Source organism: Danio rerio, chromosome 12 (assembly GCF_049306965.1).
Source record: "Danio rerio strain Tuebingen ecotype United States chromosome 12, GRCz12tu, whole genome shotgun sequence".
In the NCBI taxonomy this organism is placed as follows: Eukaryota; Metazoa; Chordata; class Actinopteri; order Cypriniformes; family Danionidae; genus Danio; species Danio rerio.
In genome coordinates, this window is record NC_133187.1 from 23,695,931 (window position 1) to 23,716,705 (window position 20,775).

Consider the following 20,775-nt stretch of genomic DNA (forward strand, 5'->3'; position numbering starts at 1 on the left):
ACAAGAAATCAAAAGAGGCTTGTTCAGAGGAGTTTAGATGCAGAACTCACAAAACAAACAGACATGACCATGCAGAACAAAGACCACTAGGTGAGACTTGTGAGTCTTCTCCTCTTCCTCTTTCCATCATGGTAGGTCAACTTTAAGCCTTGATAGAAAGCTAATCTCCCACACCCCTATAGCAAGACTATTGTTTACAAGAAAAGCATAGAGAAGTGTGAGCCAGGCAGTGCTGTGAAAAACACACACACAGACACACACACACAAACACACACACACAAACACACACACACACACACACACACACACACACACACACACTAAAAAACAAACAATAAAACCCCCACTGCGCTTTGCTTTTTAAGTGCGGGTTAGTTCATCTTCTGCTACTGTCATCTCGTCGAATTCCAGCGGCTTCAACAGGTGAAAACATGTACGTTTCTCAAATGTCATACAAAATCAATGCATCATTGTCTACACTAAATTATAAGACAGCAGCACTGACCTGAAGCTAAAGGAAATAACAGACATAGCTAGGTATTTGACAATCGCTGAAGCTTTTATTAAGATTTATGGTATTATCAAGATATTAAGCTACTTTGGCTGGTTTAGTAGCAAAATAGAGCTCTGGTAAACAGTAGATTGAGGCAGGGAAGGTGAGTTGGTTTATCTGTATGTATAAGTATTATATTTGTAATTGTATTTGTGTGTGTGTTGTAGATGTGTTATTCCATTTTCATTGTCACACTTGACAAAAATGAATATAAATTTTATTGTCATAAAATGCCATTTCTTGGTCTTCCATGGGCCTCTTGTTATTAAAACTGCGGAGTGACTGTCTCAACTATGGTTCAATAATATACAATCCTATAAATAGTACTCCTAGTAATAGTAATCTTATTTCGTAAAATAAAAAATAAAAATCCCAGGTCTAACTTAACCTAGGGCTGGGGGATAAAATCGGTATCTGTCATTATTGACTGAACACCTTTGACAATTACGATAAAAAAAAGTTCTGTATAAAGGCTATAATTTTATTAAAATGTGGCTGCTTAGCACCAACTTGCACAACGTGCACATGGTTTGCAAGTGGTGCACACATGACGTGTGCGTATTTTCCAGGTACACCTTGTTAAAAAACATCTGAACTTTTCTGAATGAGCGCACAGTGCCTCCAAACACTGCTGCACTTTTTACTTTTTTCCATAAACTTGCATCGGAGCTGCAGCAATGGTTTGTTCATTTGTTATCCACTGAGAAAATGATTTGATGGTCGCCTAGTTACGAGAGGCACCATAGAAAATGGTGAAGGAATCCACGCGCTCACACTTGTCACTTCAGGTCAGAATAACAACACATGCGAAAATGAGTGTTGTATATCAGGAGTGAGGAGATTGTAAATAAAAAAAAAGATGTAAGGATTTCGCCAGAGTGGCTTTTTGGTTTCTTTTCTTGTGCATCCCAGCCACTAGGACCCTGTCTGCAAAGATTTTTAGCATAGGGTGTAATATAGTCATCCAACATCACAATTTGTTATGTTGCGATATGTTCTTGACTAATGATGGCTGGTTCCTTTACTTGAAAGCTCAGATTTAATTATCATAAATTGCTTTGTTTACATAATTTGGGGTTTACTGTATTTTTATTAGTGACACGTTAAAGATGTTGATCAACCTTTACCATTGCACACACTTTGTAATTTAATTGACACATTTTATTTGTCAAGCCTCTAACACTCATGTTTATTTTATTATAAAGAGATCAATATGGGCGAGGCAGTGGCGCAGTGGGTAGTGCTGTCGCCTCACAGCAAAAAGGTCGCTGGGTCGCTGGTTCGAACCTCGGCTCAGTTGGCGTTTCTGTGTGGAGTTTGCATGTTCTCCCTGCCTTCGCGTGGGTTTCCTCCCCGTTTCCCCCACAGTCCAAAGACATGCGGTACAGGTGAATTGGGTTGGCTAAATTGTCCGTAGTGTATGAGTGTGTGTGTGAATGTGTGTGGATGTTTCCCAGAGATGGGATGCGGCTGGAAGGGCATCCGCTGTGTAAAAACTTACTGGATAAGTTGGTGGTTCATTCTGCTGTGGCGACCCCGGATTAATAAAGGGACTAAGCTGACAAGAAAATGAATGAGATCGATATTTTGTTTAAATATTTTTGTTTTGTGACAAAGTGGCTATTTTAGTAAATGTCATTTTTCGTATCCACATATTTATAAAAAGTTAGGAACTTGATATATTTCGTCACTAAAAACCATGTTCTCTGTATTGTCACACTATATGCTAATTTTAAATCGGCAATGCCACAGAAAACGTTATTTAACTTAAGGACTCTATTTAAGATCATGTGACTGAAGCCCTATGTGAAGACCATGACATGCACCTGTTAAGCTTTTGTCTCAGGTAAAAAAAAAAAAATCATATCAGAATGTTTAATCTGAACAATAGGATGCCTGTCAAGATGTGGATTTGTATACCTGTGTGCGTCTTTCGCTCAAACAGGTCACGTCATTAATGTGCTTCCACTATACAGACTGATGTGTCCACCGAAGCAGGTGAAAAAGCATGTGCTCTTCCAAAAACGTTACATTTAACTGAAGAGTTGAACATTCTTCAACAGCAAGTGTTTACAAATGCCAGACAAACACTGCCTAGTCACTGTGCTGGCGTGCACTCTTAAAAAAACAGCAGAAAAAATTTACAGGCCTCAAGATAAAAGGCTTTGGTGGACATGCACCCTAATTATATTGCTACTGTAATATTATCTGTTTGAACTGTAATGTTTTTTTTTTCTTCAGTGATGTGTATTTCTTACAGTCTTTAACTTTAACAACTGCTAGCTTATCTGAAATCACCTTTATTGCTTTAACTAATATTAACAATGATAAATGTGTTATGCTACAAATGCTATACGTTTTGTTTTTCTTATGTTACATTATTGTGTTACTTTGGTATATTACAATGAACTCGATTAGCTATTATATAAAAGATTTCAAAAAGTTATTTAATACCAACTAAGAAATTACATCACCTATAATAATACATGTTTTACAAGCAGGTTTCAGCCTATAAATGTATAGTTAGTTTATGTTAGACCACCCACCAATGTCCACACCTCACTTTCATTTTCACTTCCAGAGGCAGGGGATAAGGCTTTGTCACTGCACTGAATATGCTGTTTTAAAGACATATCTGAAGCAAAGTCATGTTATTGTCAACAGAAAGTTACAAGGCAAAAGAGACACTCATATTTAAAGTCAGCGGGAAAAGTAGCAGACACCGAAATGTATGCGGCCATTTTGACTGATGATAATTAAATTTATAAATACTCATAGCACTTTTTGTTTTTTGTATTTTTAATAAAATGACAACGTTAGAATGAAATATATGCATAATTAGGAAAAATCTGGGAATTATAGACATGTTTTATTTGAACAAAGTTATTGAACTGCAAAAATAAAAAAAAATTTCAAAATGAGAGAGGCGTTAGTTTCTAGTGTTAAGGGTCTTTTCTATCTTTCTCTATACCTAGTAGGGTTGTCAGGATACCGTTTAATTCATCTTACAATGCTATAACAGCTGAAGCATCATGATATCAAGTAGTATTGTGATACTATAATTCCTAACTCAACATATAAAGAAATTTGTCAGAAACACTATTTTTTTATGTTATAATAGGCCTACTTGAATTTATTTAATAATTCTCTTATTCTTAAAAAAAAAAAATTTGCACCCCACTTTACCTAAAATGCGTTCATTCTTTTTGTTTGTTTTGTAGATAACTGACCAACAAAAAATAAATCAAAATAAAGATACAAATGATACCAAATGAAATTTTTAACAAGAGTTTGTCATACAAAATTAGGCTATATGAGGAGGTCAAAAATTGCTTGAATGTTTCCTGTTGCTATTTTGACCTTTATTAGGCAACAATCCCAAGTAATTAAAAATGTCACTTTGAGTCATTCTTTTTAAGAGATTGTCTCGGTTGTTGTAGCTACTAAATCATATTGACAAGAAAATAAATGAACCAGCTTAAATGTGTGATTAAACTAAAGCATCAGAAAACGTGCAATAGGCTACCATAAAAGGCACAAATTCTACAGTTTTGCAACCTTAAAGGGCTATTAAACTAAAGAAAACTATACTAACTACAGACTATTGTTTCACGAATGTGTGAGCATTTTAGTGACTACAAACTACAAACTTACAAACTATAGTGGCACCACCAGTATTTTGGAGCGTTAATATTACACTACTACCATAGTACCTATATACAGTACATACCTAAAAACCTAGTACTTTTTTGTACCACCTCAGGAGAGGTTACAAGCTATCCATACTGTTACCTAGGGTTGTAACGGTATGAATTTTTCACGGTATGATAATCGTCTAAAACAATACCACGGTTTGACGGTTTTGCGGTATACGGTATGTTACAAATGTTACAAAATAATAGAACAGTGAAGCAAATTTGACTTTTTCCAAATAATATATTTTTAGTTACTATAAACAACACCACTTACAATGAACAAATAAAAATAAGAAAATAATAAATAATGTGTCAAAGTCCAAATAAAGTCCAAATAAACATGGTGCAAATCCTCAGTAAAAAATAGATATAAATATTTACTATACTATAAATAGTTACATAACGAAACTAGATTCAATATGGAACATCCTTAGGTTTTATGTGCCAGCATGGATATGGTTGTCTATCGATATGGATTTGGATATGGTTGTCTGCAATGCAGACAAACAGCTGCATCTTCATTTGCGTCTTTTGAAAACAGCAAGAGCAGCAGTTCGTCTTTGCTGTGTCACTGTTTTGTCATGTTTCTGTGCTGCTGTGCATGCAAAAGTACTTAGTATGAGAATTATTTCATGCAAAACTTTTTTTTTTTTTGCGTTTTATTTAGCCGCGCATAAATGTATGCCTATCTCTCATTCCGTGTTGTTCAAAAAGCTTGGTCCACAAACAAAAGCGAAACCTATGCTTATTGGTTGTGATATAGCGAGTTTGAACCAATCTGGGCATGGAGGAGGGACAATGCATCAATGTATCATGTCTGATTTGTCCGGAGACACAGTGACGAGCGTTTCTTTGTCAAATCAGCGTTGTCAAATGTTGATGACGTAACCGCACTGATTCCAGAGCCTCTGAAAGTCTGCGAATGTTATGTGATACAGCACTGGAAAGCTGAGATTCTCTTCTTTATGCCAATCTTTGAATTGTATGAATCGGATCAGCGGATCAAAAGTTATTAAACATTTAAGAGCAATACTTATTTTTAGCCGCGGGCGGCTGTCTCGGTCTTTAAGGGTTAAAACCGTTGATATGCAATTGTTCATGGTATGATAATCGTGCACGTTCAAATCGTGGTAAACCGTCATACCGGTATATTGTTACAACCCTACTGTTACCAAATGTGATATATACAGTACACACTGCTGACCAGCAAATCAGAGAAGAGAGAATCTGCACTTGTAGTGTCACTATACCAGCATCACTAGATTTGTGACACAAAACACCCAACCAGCTATATTTAAAGAGATAGCAGCAGCCACTGCTATATTGTTAGTTCACAAAAAAGGGACAGAAGAGGTCGAGACACTCATCATTCCTCCCATTGGTATCTGAGGAGCAAATTGAACAACCTGGAAGGCAATAGAGGCAGTATAACTATAGGGATAAGCCTACCCATTTTAAACTTCTAAACTGCAGTGGAAATGCAAACTAAGAAGAACAAAAGTCATGCCAAACCATACTGTATCGCAAAGTGGACATGCTGCTTTAGTCATTACAATCAATAATTAAATGGCTTTATTATTATTATTTTTATTTTTTTTTACAATCATACTCATTTTTTTTATCAAATATCTAACAGGCAGTGAAGATGATTTTTTAAAAGAAATCAGATCTTAAACGTGACAATTTTGTAAGGGAAAGACAGTACATCGGAAGCTTTTGGGCTGCCTGGCTTAAATTTCAAAGTCTGTGTGCATATTGAGAGGTAATCAACCCCATTGAGAGAGGTTGTGAAGACCAATAATGTCAAATACCTATACATGTCTATGCTCTATACTTTTTTTTTTTCTCTTATGGTGGACTAGCAGCACTGGCTAGGCGGTAGGACTAAACCTCTAGGGTTAATCTTGTTATGTAATCAGATTTCAGCAAGACCTTTTGGGGTAGGAGTGCTGATGTCAGGATGTTTGAGTTTAAAAGAGGATGGATGAACTTGCGTGTCCTATGGACTAAAGACAAAGAAGGAAAATCTGGGCTTTGGGGAGTATGTAAATAGCAACAGAGCAGCAGGACCTGAAGACAGGCTTTTGACATGGCAAATTTGTGCCTGATTAACTCAGGTCAGAGATCAGGCGGTTTGTTTGCACACAGGAGTTTCTCCTAACTCCCACACTCAGACAGCAAGTGCTGGATGACGGAAGACATGTAAAAGTGGACTGATGATTCATATTACTTTACTGAAAAAAAAACTGCTTTGATGAGAGAACAGTATGCTTGCATGAATGAATGAATGAATGAATGAATGAATGAATGAATGAATGAATGAATGAATGAACAAGCAAACAAATGAATGATCGAACGAACCAACAAACAAATGAACATCATGTTCTTTACGCCTGTAATTTATATTTAAAAAAAATTAAATATTTAATAATAGCAATTATGGTGTTTGATTTAATTCAAATGATATATTATATACATGTATATACTATCAATTTAATCTACAAGTGATTATTAATGACCATAAAATATATATTGGTGACAGTTTACAATATGGTTTTATTAGTTCAATTCTGCTAATGTATCTAGTAACAAACTAATAATCAACAATTTGGGCTCTATTTTACCGATCTAGGCACAAAGACTAAATTGAATGGCGTATAAGCATTAAGGGTGTGTCCGAATCCACTTTTGCTATTTTAAAGATGGAAAACTAAATTTGTGCCGCAGCGCATAGTCTAACAGGGTTTGTTTTTATTCTCTTAATGAGTTATAGGTGTATTTTGAGCATAACGTACAACGAAGAAACAGATAAACAGACCATCTGCAGCACGAGGATAAAGAATGAGCCTCCTCCATTCAGCCTCTTCACTTTCTCTTTCTCTTTACTTTTACTCTTTACTCCTTGCGCTGATCTGAAAATAGCAACAAATCGAGCCAAACGCATCTTGCGCCTTATTGCGCCAAATGTATGATACAGCCCTATGTGTATTGTGCAGCGTTTGTTAACTTTAGTTAATGCACTGCAAGTTAACATGAACTAAAAATGAATAACTTTATTTCCATAAGCTAACATTTAATTACCCCAAATTAACTAAAACAACTGGTAAAACATCACCACCAGTATATTTTATCAGTAAAAGATAAGCAAAACGTAAATACATGGTGATTTATCATGATTTTAATGTTATTTGCGCCTCGACAATGCATTATAATATTAGTTACATTATAAATCATATTTAAATGTAACTAAATTTAAGACACCATTAGAAATTTGAAATGAGATATTATGTGGTTTGTACGAGGGCTTTTCAATTCTGTCCCAGACAAATCGGGGCCTTGAAGCAAAAAAAAAGAAAAAAGAAAAAAGAAACATGTTTAGAGACAAATCACATGTTTAGAGAACTGGCCTTTCCAATATGAACTTAACTACCAATCAATGTGTCGATCCAGCTCTTTTAATCAAATCCATCTATTCTAATCTAATAGCAGTTTCTTTTCAATGTCTTTTTGTTCACCTTTGTGATGAAAAAGCACTTTTGCCTTCAGAATTGTTTATACCTGTTCTTAAAGCGAAGCGGTGGCTAAACTGCGCAATCTGTGCTGGTGTCAAACACACTTCAAAGTGTTTCTGCTTCTTTATCTCTCGTCAGCTGCAAGGCACTCGCATGAATAGATGTCTTTGTGTGTGGAAAAAAGGGAATTATTTTTTTCATACTAATGCAACAGCAAACTAGTCTCCTGCTGCCACTATATGAATGTATGAATGAAAAAACACTAAAGCTAAATGGATGTATGAAATAATGGCAGAAGTGTGGTGTTTTGTCTTTTTAGTGATGCAGTTTAGATGGCATATTGAGAGAAAGATTGGCTGGGAAGCGAAAATGCAGGTTTCTTTTTTTCTCTCTCTCTTTAAAAGACTGCGTCTCAAATTGCCAATAGAATCCTTGTTTTAATTACAGCTCTGGCATGGATGCGCACTAGATATAGATAACAGATCTAAAGCCACTGAGTTGAAAGCCAGTGGTATTAGCTCTCTCTCTGAAATAAATCCTCAGGCTGTTACTCTGTCTCTATCAGGGGGGTTCAGTGTATATTTTTCTGACATTCAAATTTATCCCACTCTGAGTGTCCATAGATGAGATCTGAGATGGTCCTCTGTGCGTTCATGAATTTTGTTTTTGTTTGATTTGTTCTACAGTAAGTGGGAAGTGAAACAATACAACAATTTACAATGATGTATTATTGATATAAAATGTTCACAGTATTTCCTATAATGTTGCTTGTTCTGGAGAATATAAACTTGAATTAATTTTTAAAACTATTTCAAGAATATTACTAGCTGCCTTAAGCAATGTTTTTTTTTTTTTTCAATTGTCTACAAAACAAACCACTGTTAACACATTGAACTTTAAGCTGAATACATCTTGACATCGTGACAGAGATAAAAGAAATCTGTTAATAGACATTAGTTATTAAAGCTGTTGTGTTTGGAAAAGTGCTGAAAAAAAAACTTCAGAAATTAAGGAAAAAAAGTCAGGAGGGCTAATAATTCTGACTCTGAATTGTATATACTGTATTATTAAAAGTATGACTTGCTGCCACATTTCACGTGAATTTAATGCATATTTGTCCTTGAAGTACTACATGGAACATAAATTGACTAAATAAAAATGTATTTAATGCTACAGAATCAATTAAGTGAATAGCAAAACAGCAGAAAGAGGATGTTTGTATGCCACTTGATTAGTTATATTTGAATGCAACCATTGAATTTTTTTCTTGGCCAATTCTGATTTCTGATTTTGACCTTCTGATAATAATTCATGCTGATTTAGATTTATTATAATATATATATTATTAAAAATATTTATTTTTAAAAAATTTACAGGAGGGCGAATAATTTTGACTTTAACTGATAATCGTTTTGAATATGTCTGATAATATTTTTTCTTCCGGAGAAAATCTTGTTTATTTTATGTTGACTATTATTTTTATTTTATTTATTTTTTTAAATCTTAAGGTCAATATTAATATATATTGTTGATGGTCTACAGAACAAATCATTGATATACAATTACTTGCCTAATTACCCTAACCTGGCTAATTAACCTAATTAACTAAGTTAAGCCTTTACATTTCACTTTAAGTTGTATAGAAGTGTCCTGAAAAACATCTAATAAAATATTATTTACTGTCATCATGGAAAGATGGAATAATTTAGTTATTAGAAATGAGTAATTAAAATTATTATGTTTAGAAATGTGTTGCAAAATATATTCTCTCCTTTAAACAGAAATTGGGGAAAAAATAAACATGGGGGGTTAATAAATCTGACTTCAACTGTCACTTGAAAAATATTTTAAAAAGAATAAATATTTCACAGAAAGGTTATTAATTTTTCTGTCAACTGTATATCTAAAATAAAAATTTTAAAAAATTGTGTGCGTGTATGTGTGTGTAGCATTTAAAGATTCTCATAATACTGCTTAATTACACAGGCAGGCTAATGCCTGTTCTATTTTAAGCCTGCTGATCTCTGCATGTCATGCCTTGCTTTGTGTCTGTACACGTTTTCTTCAGAATGTGCAAGAATCCAAAAGTCTGATTTCCCTCATTCTGTGGAACAGCTGCAAATATCAGCACATAAAACTGCAGGATGTTACGGATTTACTTGGAGTGACATTATTTCCTAAACTATTACAGAGTTGAACCACACACATAAAGCTAATGCAGCAGAACTACAATGACAATTGCAACACATCTGATCATTTCTAGCCGATTATACAGCCGAACCATACTAACCTCACATACACCACACAATGTGCTGAGCTTTTTAATGAATACGCACTGCAAACATCAAACACTTCTCAAAACCAGGCTGCCTTTACCACAATCAGCAGCTTTCACATAAACACACAGTACAACAAGCAGCAGACATTCCTGATCTGCCAGCCAATCAGAGGCTTGCATTTGAATCAAGTCTGAATTTACAGTCAGCAGTTGTAAAATGCTCCATATAAAATGCAGTCAGTCTGTCCCTCTCCAAGTGATTTGGCGCCTTTTTTTATTTTGATTCGCGTTTGTGATTGCACACGCTGAGCAGGCATGCAGACACACCTCCACGTGCCACACACCCCAATGAACTTTGGCACACATACCCAGTACACCTGAAAAAAAGGCCCAAAAAAGCACACAAAGAACACGGGGTTCTAGAATTATTTTATTTTTTTAATGTAATCAAAGGCAGGTTTTGGTTGGCTCAATGTTTTATTTATAAGTGATTCTCAAAAAGTGTGTTTTTAAAATCATATGCCACTAATGAAGATGGAAAGTGTTTAGCATCTTCGCAATGAAATGTTTTTTTTTTTTGTTTTTTTTGACCGAAACTCTGCTCTTTTTTTTTATTCTTTTTTTTGTGTATTTTAAAATTTTAATTTCAATTTTTAACTTAATTTATTTTTCACTCATTTTAATCAAATGAAATATGTGGTAATCTAATCAGGGCTCAACAATAAGGACTGCCCGATGGCCCAGGGCCAGTGTGCGAGACTCTCAGGACAATAGACAGCATCATTACTGGCCTGATCGGCTGCCTTGCCACTAAAGTTTAATTTGTTTGCGACTGTTTGTCAATTGTGTGCAAATACAGTCTTGGGGTGCGTTTACACCTAGATGTTTGTTTTGGAACTTGTCTTGTTTGCCCAGTTAGAGCAGTTCGTTTGGCATATGTGAATCCAGCAATCGCGTTTAGATCCACAACAAATCAATTTGTCCGATATTGCCTGAATGAGGTGGTCTCAGCTCATTTGAAATGAACTGTGTAGCAGACCGATTGTAGTGAGAAAGCAAAACAATCCAACAAACTAACGAACCAGGCTATATCACAGTGTATTATTGTGATGTAACAGCCATATATGGTTAATGATTGGTTAACAAGTGGTTAACACGATTCTTTTTGTTTTAAATCAAGATCACGATTTTCTCACGATTCTGTAGGTGTAAAATAAAGGTTAATATGAGTAGGCTAATATTATTGTTAATTTTCAAACATATCGTCACCTTGGAATTTTAAGGTTCTATCTGAGTTCTGAATGATTTTGAGATATTGACCTTCAAAGTTTTTGCATTCCATAGCAAACAGTATGTGTGTAACATTTGTTTTTAAAATGTAAACAACTTATAAAAAAACATCTCATAATGTAAATAAGTTGTCATTTAATAAGAATATGTCAATAATTTAATTTTAACAGAAATATTAGGTATAACCTTAAAATTCTAACGTAACGATATGATAAAACAACACTAATAATATTAGGCCTATGTGTAGGTCTACTGTTGCTGTCTTATTTGTTAATGCACAGTAAAATGAAGACATATGAATACAACTATTTTTAATTTTGAAGTTGAATTATTATGTTTGAGACATGTGCTTGTCATTTGTCATTGACAACATTATTAGACCGTTTGTTTTCACTGGTAAAATGAGACATCTGTCATCATCAGATTCCTTCTTGCATTATATTCAACATTATATAGGCTAGAGTAGTTATAGTGACACTGTTAAACATTTATTTTCATGCACAACACTGTGTTGAAAGAAAAAAACATATTAAATGCTTGTCCTAATCATAGCTGTAAAATGCGTTATGATCATTTATATGATGTTTGCAGCCAGTTTCATTTTTACTTCCGAGTGTAGCTGATGGCTGCCGTCACTATGAGAAAAAAACACACACATGCAAATCATTCTTTCAGCACGGCTCTCAAACGATCGCTCTGTGCAACAAACTGAACATTATTTACAACTTTATTAATTGTTATTCACAGCCTATGCAAGTTCTGTTCACTAAAGTAGGCATCATTGGCCAGCACACGCGTTCTCTGTAGTAAACAAACAGCTTGCGGTCAGCTCAAGTGTGATTTCGCAGCCGCGAATACATGATAACATTAAGACAGAAATTACATTTCTGGGTAAATTATACCTTATAAATACAGTATGTGACACTTTTAACGCCATTTGAAGGTGTCCATGTTGCTGTGAAGATTTGTGCGACCGCCTTTAAGCTTCTCTCCTGACCTTGCAAATATAATTGGCTGAATCGTAGAAAAGCTGAATTAAGATCGTGTGTAGGCTCGAATCGAGATTGTGATCTTTTTTCAATTAATCGTGCAGCCCTAAATCTGAGTCACATGTAATAATAGAAAATTACTACGGAAGTTGATGGCTTAAATAGATTTAGAACAAGCGAGAGGTGACTAAATGATGACAGACTTTTTTTTTTTTTTTTGGGTGAACTATCCCTTTAAGTAGTAGTCTTTGGTGTACAGCTCAAGCCTTTATTAATTAATCCACATTTTCCTGAATTCTCCACATTCCATGTTATATGCAGTACATTCAATATTTTATGACTGGATTCTGCAATTTCGCCCACGTTTTCCACAGAGTGGAAATCCTAAGGCCCCACAGAGAGAAAAACCTCTCTCTAATGAACCACAAGCCTGTGGGAACAAGAGTTCAAGCATGAGTTTAACCTTTCATAGTGTACAATCATCTGTCAGTTTGCTAGGAAAAGGAAGTAATGCCAAAAGCGACATAGCGGAGAAAACTAAACCTGAGACAGGAGGGAAAGAGTGACTGTTTTATCCATTTTTAAGTCAATTTTATCATCCCAAAGTAAAACACATAGAAAATAAGCCACTGAACAAAGCGAATAGAAAGATTGTCTGTTCTCTAATAAGCTGACGCAGGTCTTGCGCGAACATTGTTTGATTAATAATGCGCTTTGAGGATCATCCCAGAGTTTTGATCTAAACTGTGTGGGCCGCTGCTCAGCGGGAGGCGCGTCAGAACCCAATCCAATGGGAACATAACAAATGTTCAACCTCCAGTGAGAGGTGCAAGATAGGCACTGAAACGCCAAAGGAAGAGAAATAGAGAGCAACAAGCGTCTCTTGTTCTGGTTCAGGACCTTGCACTTTCCTCTTTGGGTTGATCCCAAACTCCCACGGCCAGAGGCCTTAAGCTCTTCAGATCATTCAAACACAAACATGAACGCTCCTCTGGGACATCGGCACACGGCACACATCCTGTAGACGGCTCTTTCAAATATCTGTGGTTTGTTTGGTCTGGAGGATGGATGCGAAAGAGTGCTGATGGGAGTTTAGGGGCCCGAGCTTCTTGGCACAAGAGAAGCTGTAATGTACAATTGCTATTTCGAATGGGATATATCATACCATGTGTGTGTGCGTTCAGAGGACAGTTTAATGATTAATGCTTCGACTATAAGAGGCTGTTATCTGGAGGGTTTACAGCGGTCTGAGGGCAGGGCAGTACCAGGGGAAAGGGAAGGACACGTATGGGTTGATCTCCCCTGCTGAATTTCACCCTCTGATATAGCCATCCTCCCACCCCTCCGCCTTTGGTACATTCCACTTCATAATGACCTCCCACCCTGACACCAGCCACCACTAAGCCGTCGATGCTGCCTCTGTCTAAAGGACAAATACACACACACACACCGAAACACATGCTCTCACAAAAACACAGTAACACATGCAGGAGCTAAATTAATGTGGCACATCTGGAAAGCAATGTGTATAGAGATATTTACCACAATTTTACTATCACAAAGTCTAATATGGTATGGCTTTGACAGAATCAACCTAAATACAGAACAATTATTGTTGTTTATGACATGCCTAAAGCACATGGATGCACTACAAATAGAGAGCCATGTTTCAACATTGAGAAGTCTCTGTGTGGCTTGCATATACAATTTAATGTTTGTGTATAAAAAGTCATGGTGTCACTGCAAGGGCATGGCTCAGGCCCAAGTCAAAGAGACAATTCAGTCAGGAAGTAAACGCATAATGAGAACCAATCAAAGAGGAGGCAAAAGAATAGTCAGAGTATGAGTGAGATGGCATGACAGACAGAAAATACGTGTTTTTGTGAACATAGAGACAAGGCCACGTTGAGTAGCAACCCACAGCTGGGCAGCTCGAGGCTGCGAGTAGGTTAGCTCAGGGTTAGGGGCAGGGCGGGGGGGAAGACAATGAAGCCAGGCTTGTCAAAAGTCTAATTTATGGCCGGTCGTCCAGCGAGCAGCAATTTGGCGTACAGTTCTCTTGCACGGGGGATGGTAGAGAGAGGGAGATGCGAAGGCCGTTTGTGTGTAAATGTGGCAATTGTGCTCATGACAGAGAGAGGAGAGACTGAAAGACAGAGAGGAAGAGAGAATTTGGGGTTTGTGTGCTTGGACCAGTTTCGAGAATCTCTGCTGTGCTGGCACAAGATAAAACTCCTTCTATGTAAATACGGCTAGAAAAAAATATCATTAAAATACACAAGAGAATTGAAGAGCCTAAATAAAATCTCATCAGCTTGTTGGAGGTACCCTTCCCCCAGCCCTTTAGCAAGGTCATCATTAAAGAGTTAGTGACAGAAAAACTGACAGGCTGTTTGGAATAGTAAATCTTTGTTTAGCTTTTTCCAAATGGATGTACGAGAAACAGACCAAGCTGCTAATTAATCCAGTTACAATGTCTGCTTTAAATATACCTTTGTGAGCAGAGAAAAAAACCAAATGTGCTTGAACTGAAACCCAGAACTAGATAAAAAGACGGTTACAAAGACTTGACAAGCTTTGAAACATAATGAACTGCCAAAATATGTTGAAAATAGGTATGAATTTTATTTTGGAAAGTGAGAGATCATAACTAAAATGTATTCAATAAAAATGTTCAATTATTGTGTGCGATATACATGTTTTGATGTTACAGTAGTAACATCCATCAATCAATTAACATATTTGGGAATAGGTAAAAGTGAAAGACTAAGTACAGTCATCCCCATATCCTTTGTTCTGGCAACAGCCTCTAGTTCCTCTTGGGGCAAAGATGGGCAAGTTTGGTCCTGGAGAGCTGCAGTCTTGTGGAGTTAAAAAAATCTCACCTACCTATAGCTTTGCAGTAACCTTTGACCATGGGGTTGGTTTAGGTCTGTTTAAGGACGCACTCACACAAGGTATTCGAACTGTGCCCGGGCACATTTCTTGTTTCTTTTGACAAGTGTCAGTGCTCCGAATTGCATGAGACGTGGTTAAGTTGACTAGCCCTGGCCCGGTTGCCAAAATGCGTTTAGAGATAATAGCCTAACTTGATTACTCTTAAGAGTTTGCTTAAATGAGTTGGTAAAATTTGATATTCACATGAAAATTGTATTAAAGGTATAAATCCATTGTGTACCCATAAGTGTATTTGCCAAAATTCATATTAAACCCTTCTTTTTGTATTGTACTAAGTATCTTTGTAAGACTTTTGATTGTTAGACATATTGAAAAGGAAAGAAAATGTAATTTTTAAATTTATTTTCTGGCAAAATGCGTGAAGGTCATGTGACAATAAGAAAGATTGCAACATCACATTTCACACAGGATGTGTTCTGTCCTATTATGGTCTTCAAAGTTCCTTCTTCTGAGGTAACTTGGCAAGACCAGTCTCCACAAGAACGCAAGTTCTCGGCATTCTTGGTATTGAGAAACATCCATTTACCTGAACCTGCTCTTTTCAACATATAAATCAGCGGCTCTACTCTGAATTACTCCTGAATATCTGAGCTCTGTACCTTATTTTTCAGAATTCGTCAGACAGTCTGTAGAGGAAACTCAGTAATTTGTCCATAGGATCTTGTATTGCATTACAATGCTCACAACCCAACATGACGTAACCAAAGCTGATTGGTAAATTGACAGCTTCAGCCACATACTAGCTTCTTATAAACTGCAGGTTTCTTTAGAAGGTGAAACTGCTGTTCATGCTCAGGTTTCATAGCAGTTTGGAAGCAATTGAATGTCACGGTAGTTATTAAACAATGAAGGAACTCACATTTAGGAACAGGGACATTGGGTTTGTTCCAAATCTTTGTGAGCTCCATCGGTGTCTAGTGCCTACAAGATCATCTGCCCTCTCTGCCAGCATTGTAACTGAGACCGAGCTTCATGAGTATCCAATTTGTCGCATTCTCAATTTAACAGCAACTTGAACAGCACTCTTTCAACAACCTTTCCTTTGAAAACACATCTATTCTGATTCTTGAAGACTTTGATTAGAGGGTTCAGTTGTTTAGCTAGAAGTCAAACTCTTCCGAAAATGACCCTCCACAAGCAGGACTGGGCAGCTCTGTCTTAGTTGGTCAAAAAGGAACATGGGGACTAAAAGTTGATGACTGTGACAGATGAAGAATCTACTTAGGTTGTCATGCTAATTTTTGTATGAGGCTAGTCACAAGAGAACGCTTGAAGTCTGTCCTCGTTGTCCAAACAATTTAACCTCTGTTTACTGGGATGCCTGCAGCCCCTTGGGCAAATAGTCTTCCTTACACCCTTCAATCAAGCTGCTGCGTCAATTCTAATCATTGTACCACCTCTGTGACGAGGACAAACAATGCTGCAAACAACCCAATTCACATCGGAGAACACGAATACCAGAGATTTTCTCCGTTGATGTCCCTGGCTTTGCATCATCTGTTTAATTGCCTTCCCACCAGCTATGCATCAAAGAAAAAGAAAAAAACATTTACATCCATCGCTATCACACTGAGCCCTTTAACCCTGCTTTACTAGGCCACCCTAATATATGGTGCGCTTTCATGACTAGCAAATGGGAAACATCCATGCACTCAATAAAAACTCCACGCTCATTTACACATCCATATCAACATATGATGGCAAGTAGGGTCATGTGAGCTTGCTAGATCTATATAATGTGGAACATCTACATAAAATGGCCAGTACAGACAATGAATGACAAATGAATAAAGGCTAGGTGGGGTGGATAAGCAAACTCTAGAGGGATTAATATGATAGATCAAGGGTGGGAAATGAAAGAGAGCAGCAGAATGATCATCAATTATGATTTGTTATTGTCAGTACAGTGGCGAGACCCTTTACAAGTTAAAGAGCTAAAGTAGAGATGCACAGATCGACCGATTTTTCACATGACCGATTTCAGCAGGTCAGTTCTGTTAACAGCTGCACGTGCAGTGTCATCATAGAGATGCTCACTCTCACAGCCACATATAACATGTCACTTGCACAGAACCTTCTCCACAATGTGCAAGTGGCACCATGTTCATGTTTGCGGCTATGACCACAACAAAAAAACTTTTGTTGCAACAAACTTAATCAAAACTGTCAAATGACCTCAGCCTAAATGCACAATTCAAATTAACAATACTAGGCAGTTGTTTTCTGATGATATGTGTGACCCAAGTTGTTTATTCTTGAGCCCTATCGGTCACACATGAAGCTTGTTACCAGCCAATCTTGTGGATGATAAAATATTGACTGAGAAGTCTTGGGCAGGCTCCCCTCATCTAAACAGGAACAGCAGCAGAGGACAATGCATGCTGAGCAACATAGATCAAGTCGACTGATCTGCTCCATGGTAGGGATGCTTGTTTTGATGAACTGTAAGAGTTTTGACTAATTAATGTGATCAGTTAAACAGCTTAAATGATGTACTTCTTCTTAAGTGGTATATATGATTGCTCACACTTTAGAGGGCACCTAGGTTACCCCTTTTTTTCAGCACACTTGTTTTCAAAGAACATAAAGTCATGTAAACACAAAGGCCATAGGAGATCCAATGGAACACCCTTTGAACTGACGGAATATTGACTGTTCCATGAAAAACAGACATATATGCACACAACACTAAAGAATACTTGTTTGTGTGAATCCTAGTGTGTAGGATAAGTCATGGGGACACTGCTTACTGCTGACTGGAATTTAGATCCCACTGAATGCATTCCAGGGTTTGTGTGTAAAGGCCGACAGGAAGTTTAAAGGGACAATCCACCAAAAATAAAAATTCTATCATGATTTATCCTCACCCACATGCCAAAAACCTTCTTTAAAAATCTGGGTCAGTAGAGCCAAGACATTACATTCAATAAACCCTTCTAAGAGGTACTACAAAAGAGAGATTAATTAGTTATAAGAAATGAATGTAGTGAATACAAAAATGCATTTTGCTGTTTAAAGGTTTTGGGTTAGTAAAACAGCTTAATTTTACTATAAAGTTTGTTCAAAAACAGATGCATGTAAAATGCTGAATGATGTAGCATGAAACCCATGGTTCTTGTATTGTTTACTGGAGCTGCTATAATCATCCTTATGCCTCATTCACACTAGCAGTGACTTGTAGCTGCCTGTAACTCTGGGTGGGGGTAATATTTAAGGTGATATTCACAGAGAGCAAATAAGTTTGTGTGCCTCTGAAAGTAAACACTGTTCAGAGAAAACACTAAATATAAAAGCATAAAAGGAATCAGTACACAAAATGCTTATTTAGAAAGATGATCAAGAAACGACTGAATTCTCTGTCATTGCGGCTATTTACCTGCTGCAAACGAGTAGGAGCTGTCTGCAGACTGCAAGACAAGGGGTGTAACATGAAGGGGTCTACACCTACCTCAAATCTAAAGCCAATCATCATTGTTATTAACATCTACACCATCCTCCAACCATCATGGTTAATAACATCTACTCCTACCCCAACCCTAAAACCATCCATCATTGTTATTAACATCTATACCCTAAAACCAACCATCATTGTTATAACATCTACACCTTTCCCCAACCATCATGGTTAATAACATCTACTCCTACCCCAACCCTAAAACCAACTATCATTGTTATTAACATCTATACCCTAAAACCAACCATCATTGTTTTAACATCTACACCTTTCCCCAACCATCATGGTTTATAACATCTACTCCTACCCCAACCCTAAAACTAACCATCATTGTTATAACATCTACACCTTCACCCAACCATCATGGTTAATAACATCTACTCCTACCCCAACCCTAAAACCAACCATCATTGTTATTAACATCTTTACCCTAAAACCAACCATCATTGTTATAACAGCTACAACTTTCCCCAACCTAAACCGAGCCATTATAGTTATTACCATTTACACCTACCCCAACCCTAAAACCAACCATCATTGTTATTAGCATCTACACCAACCCCAACCCTAAGACCAACCATCAGTTATTGACATCTGCACCTTCCCCCAACCATCACAATTATTAACATCTATACCTACCCGAACCCTAGACCCAACCATCATTGTTATTACCATCTACACCTTCCCCCAACCATCATAGTTATTAACTTCTACACCTACCCCAACCCTTAAACCAACCATTAAAGTTATTAATGTCTACAACCGCAAGCCTTAACCCAACCATCACAGTTATTAACATACACCTGCACGTTATGAAGGCTTTCATACATGACAAAACAGATGAAGAAGCCTGGAAGTGGAGTAGCTAAATGAATGAATATAACAATATATCAAATGAATAAGTTGTGGAGAAATTTGGAAAAAACTCAAGAAAACATTTGATAAAAATGTTCCCTGGTAAGTTTTTGTGTCATTTTGCCAACAACATTTAGCAACCCAAGCTCATTCTGAAAACATAGCCCCGTGGACGTTTCTAAAGACCGTGATTTACTTGGCCGGAGATATGTATGGCTGCATTTTGTTTTTTGTTTCAAGCGAACGCTACGGGGTGGTGAGACGCCGCTCCTCTTCCCGCTTGCCAGCTGGGCTGATGGCTCATCTCCTCCATGTGGAGGGCTTTCCCGCCACAACCAGTTTGTCCGGTTAGCTTGTCGTGTTACGTCGGCGCATGGGAGGCCTGTAGGAGGAGCCAGCTGCGTTCAATGTCAGGGTTCAAGTCCGGGGACGAGCGGTTCCAGAAATCAGGTAAGACAAAAAAACAGAATCCAAAAAATAAAGAGAAAGAGTTCGTAACGGGGCGAGAATGCAGTGAAATCCCAAAATGTGGTCAAAATCGGGGTGAGGGCTTTTCTTTTTCTGCACAGCTTTTTGTAAATAAGATTTAGGGAAGAAGGAGGAGGAGTCAATTGTTTAGTCATTCAGCCAGTCAGACAAACGTTCGCTCAACATCAGCCTCCGTTGGCTTTTTACGCTCAACAGCCTGGGTACGAACGGCGCGTACAGTGGCCTCTCGTGGATTCGCGAAAACAATAACTGGGAGTTTTCCAGAAGAGATAAGACAATGGGAGGGTGGTGGGGGACGGGTCTTTAATACGGTAGACTTCCGGGGAAAAAAAAAAGTGTTAATTAAAAATTGTTGATAAGCCATAGTGGGCACTTCTCTGCCATGAGCTGAACGCAGTTGACCAATCGCAACAAACTGGGTCACCAGACTAATCAGTCCAGATTAGCATTGCACTAAGGAAGAGTTTGGGAACAAATGAATTGCTTAGCGATTTATATGGGAGTCGTTGGGATACTTAGGTAAAAATAAATTATAAGACAATGAAAGTGTGTTTTGAATTTGCATGCATAAAAGCCTGTTGTTAGAGACCCCCAAAACTAATATTTATACCCTTTTTAATGCTGATAGGGGCTCTTTAACTCCAGGCAGTCGTGCTAAGTTTCTTTCAAAATTTACAGTCCTGGCTAAAACTGGTAAAAATC

At 37.2% G+C, this 20,775-nt stretch overlaps 1 protein-coding gene across 4 annotated transcripts in view; it reads right to left on the minus strand.

Moving 5' to 3' along the window:
- Positions 1-20,775, minus strand: part of thrab (thyroid hormone receptor alpha b) — a 234,077-nt gene that overhangs the window by 143,747 nt on the left and 69,555 nt on the right. The window lies entirely within an intron of this gene.